Genomic DNA, 4,707 nt, shown 5'->3' with positions numbered 1-4,707 from the left:
ATACTCAAAAGAACAAACACAAAACTTTATCAAAACTAGAGGTGATCGATTCTCATGTTGGTCCGATTCCAAGGTGGAATCGGGGACCGAACCGATTGCTCTAGAGAGTGTCAACTACGATTCAATCATCAACTATGGCTCAATTAGTGCCTAGGGTTAGAGGTGGAAGTTTGCTTCAAGACCGTTTTTGTTTGCTCTATCCCTTCTAACCCTCTCTAGACAAACTATCTACCCTTGCGTGCTTGGGAATGCACTATAGCCTCTAGCGCTATAACTATAAAACATTTTCTTTTTTCCTCTCTCCAGAATCAATAGAAAAAAGAATTCCTTTGCAACTTACCACTTACCTATCTTTCTCCAAAACCCTTTTCATTAGGAGTATGCAAAACGGACTGCTTAAACTGAGAACTACCTAAACAAACTAGACCGATCAGTGTGGTCCAGTTCTTGGAAGTGTTGGTCCAGTTTCTGGTTTTTTTTTTTTTTAAATTATTTCTTCAAAAAAATTAATAAAATGTGAACTAAATACTATCTCGTCTAATGGTACCAGAAGTTACAGCACAATAACTCTTCATTCATCTTTACTTCCATCAATATTTTAAGATGTGTTACTCTCTCTTGCTATGCATGGCCACTCTTTAGTGGGAAAAAAAATAACCGGTTCCATTAGACCAAATCGGACCAAGACCAACAGTTTGGTTCAATCCCTAGTTCCCAAAATGGGGAATTGATTCTCCCAATCCGATTCATGGTTCCACCTTGGAATCGAACTAGACTAGAAATCGATCATGCCTACTCTCCATGGCTAAAGGAGCAGGCAATAAGGCATTTGGCCTATTCTTTTTGGCTTCGTAATGATGAGCATACGAACTCATGCTTTGGTCTAAAACAAAAAATTCAATACCATGTCGAATGCAATTCAGTCGATCCCTCTAACGAATTTCCATCTACATTGACAGATGCCTAACCAAGAGATTTCGTTTATCCCCAAAGCCAGTTGTTCCGAATGAAGCTATAGTTCTATCCAAAAAGACAAATAGACGCAAGTACCTTCACAGAAAGAAGAGATATCTCAATCAAATCAGGTTTGGAATCCTTTCTCGAGGGCAGTTGGCAAGAGAGGAAAGAAGGTCTGGATCAGTTGCTAATTCATTCTCTGTCTCCATTTAGGTCCCATTGGCAAAAGACGGATGCTCACTGATCCAATTCTAGCTTATGTCCCAGATGAAGTTGTTCTTGTTGGTATCTTGGATGTGTTCTAATTGATATCAAAGCATTAACATTCGTCAATGGAAAATGAAAGATGTCGATTCTTTTATTTAAAAAAAAAAAAAGAATGTCTTAGATTGAATGGTTTTAAGCCTCTCATGCTACTCCTGTCCTGAAAGATGGGAGACTCCTGGTTTTCCTGCTTAGATAGAGGCCGTGTCTACATATTCAAATTAGCACGAAAGTCCTACTTTAGATGATAGGCCTTGCTAAGCTCTGTCTTAGACTATGAAAGCGGTGTGAGAGAAGTTGGTTGGGCTACCCTACCTTAAGAGCTTCCCCAGCGATTGAGTCTGTGATTTTATTGATTGTATTTGCTTCTATCTCGAAATGTTCTTTCATGATTGTATGTAAAAAAGTTATGGGGCATAAGCATATGTATATGATGAGTGGAAAGCTTCAGAAGTGGGGAAAACCCTATATAGGTCTAGGAGCATATTTTCACTCTTTTTTTTGTGTTATTTCAGTGCTTTGCTTGTGGATTCAAAATGCGATAAGGTCAGCCCTAGACTCTTAGATATCAATATAGTTTCTTAATTCAACTTCTTGTACATCTCCTCTGGAAGTGATCTTTCCGAATAAAGATATAGAATATGGGTAACATGCCTCCCTGGCAAGAAGGGAGACAAAAGATTGCATTTATGTCCCTGGCACTATATTTAGTGTTTCACGGATAAACGACTTTCTATCTCCGTGGAAGTTCTTTTGAGTTTTTTTTTTTTTTCGAGGAAAGGAATTTGTTTCTTTTTGTAAATTTTGGAATCGGATCAAATCATGAAACTGGTTACTTTTGTTTTCCTACTAAAGAGTGTCTGTGCATAACAAGAGAAAATGACAAATCTTAAGATATTGACGAAAGTGACGATGAGCGAAGAGTCATTGTGCCACAACTTGTGGTGCCATTGGATGAAAGAGTAATTAATTCACACTTTACTAATTTTTCAAAAATTAAAAAGAGTATATGTAGTCAGTATGGTTCTTTCTTGGAATTGGAAACCAGACCAATACTTTTGAAAACTCTTATTCAGTCCAGTCTAAGCGGTTTCCAATTTAGATAGTTCATTTTGCACACCCCTTACCGGAACTACACAATTGGTAGCCGAGAAAATATTGGGTACTCCATTGAGTGCCACATGCAAATCAACTCATTAGTTGTTATATGTGCTGATCCAGGCAAACTCATTTCATTTTTTCATTCAAGACGTAAACGCCAGGTGAGACCACTCTGCACAAAGTTGCTTAGTCCAAATCCTGCACAATACACAAATGGGTAACGAGGCTTGAAATTTCTTTTCGTTTCTTGACATGCTTCTTGTGGTTGCATCCTGAGCTTCCACTTCGCACCATCGTTGTTCGTGAAACAAAGCCTACGCAACTGGCCGCATTGTGACTGTAGCCGGGACAAGCCGTTGTTCACGAGTTGTAGCTGTGACGGTTGTCGTTTGCAAATCGTCGATGGTAAGACCACGTGACATGCTTACTCGTGACTGTTGCTTGAACTTCCATTGCGCAACATTTCGTCGTTCATGACAGAGACGGCGTGCTTCTCATGAGCTACGGGTGAGGTTTAATGGAAGAGAATTCTTCACTACATTATTTTTGGAGTCGTAAAGGTGTTCTTTTTTGTTTGCTTAAGCAATCACACTACTTTTCAATATTTTTCATTGTGAAACTTGTTATGCTTTCTCAAAGTAATGATTGAGTAAATTATTTGTACAAGGGGTGCAAATATCAGGAGTGCCAAAACTTGACATAGGATGATACTTTAATGTCAAAAATTCCAAAAGATACACTTAGGCACCAAGATCGGAGAACATATGACTTTTAAGTACCAACGGCGAAAAATTACGGCCAAACTGCTGATGTAGTTTTTTCTTATGAGATTTTTTTTACTAACGTGGCAATTCTTTTAAATAAAAAATCATTCACATAAACAACAAGAGTATGCTAAAATGACATAGTTTTTGGCATTTAAGTGATTATTTTTTGTAAAATTTAGCACTTAAGTGTTCATTTTTAACTACGAGTAATACTTAAGTAATTACTTACATCATAATTTGACATTTAAGTAATTCTTTTTTAACCACGATTAGCACTTAAGTGAACATAACAGATCACATCATTTTAGACAATGATTGCTGAGTGGACATTTTGGTGAACCACATAGACCAATTTTATTACTAAAATAATGTCATATCGAATTTCCAGCAAACTAGCTAAAGTTGGCACTTAAGTGTCCCAAATTTTTTTTAAAAATGGCATTTAAGTATACCTTTTGAAACTTTTGGCATTAAAGTGTCCACTCATGCCAAATTTTGGCACTTTCAATGTACTTTCCTCTCTGTACAAAGAAGCGACTTGAAATACATTTAATTCTTTTGGTTACAGCATAAAAGTGCCCATCTTACACATGCCATGCATAATATGTGCAAAGATTTAGAGCTTATGATAGGAATGATTTTTTCAAATGAACTTGAAGCACATGATAAGTATGTGTCTATGCAAAAAAAAAAAAAAAAGAATTTGGAGTAATAAAGGATCAAACTTACAAAAAATGCTGAAGGAGAGACAATTGATGAACTTTTTATGTGTAATTGTAACAGGGTTCCTTGCTACTCTTGAGATAAAAAAAGAAATGAGAGACTTCAACTTAGATGTCGTTGTCATGTTTGTATTATATTTAAGGTTGAAAATGGTGTTTATGAATCATATGTTCCCAAGCATAATCATTCATTCATGCTGAAAAATCATGAGCGCAAGTGGAAGAATGATGTCTCTTTTTTCTTTGTCATTTTTATGTTTTGTAGTAACGGACAAATTCTACAAGGGTCAATGTGCAACATATGATAGAAATTATTATTGGTGCTCTCATTTTTTTGATTTGATCCTACCCCACATGAAAAATTATCACAATAAAAAAGCTATATTCTTTTATATATCAGTTCATATAACATTTGTCAATTGTTATTCTCAGTACCCACTCATCTTCCATTTTTATCCAAGTAAATTTAAATTCATCATCTCGTTTGCCTCTACACATAATTTTTCAGAAATATATATCTTTAAACTAACTTGTGGTAAATATGCGAAATGTTTTAATTAACTTTTTTTCAATGTTCCAAGTGCATCAATAATATTGTGCATTTGAAAGCACTATGTGAATGGCTTTTGTCTTAGCTTGGCTTGATCAATTAACATGGTTTTCAGTCTATTCCTCGTAGACTCCAAAAACACCTTAATAAATGAATTGCACTTGGAACATTGAAAAAAATGTTAATTAAAACATTTCACATATTTACCACAAGTTAGTTTAAAGATATATATTTCTGAAAAATTTATGTGTAGAGGCAAACGAGATGATGAATTTAAATTTACTTAGATAAAAATGAAAGATGAGTGGGTACTGAGAATAACAATTGACAAAGGTTATATGAACCG

The sequence above is a fragment of the Eucalyptus grandis genome, chromosome 9 (genome assembly GCF_016545825.1).
Source record: "Eucalyptus grandis isolate ANBG69807.140 chromosome 9, ASM1654582v1, whole genome shotgun sequence".
NCBI classification, from domain to species: domain Eukaryota; kingdom Viridiplantae; phylum Streptophyta; class Magnoliopsida; order Myrtales; family Myrtaceae; genus Eucalyptus; species Eucalyptus grandis.
This window is presented reverse-complemented; position numbering follows the sequence as displayed.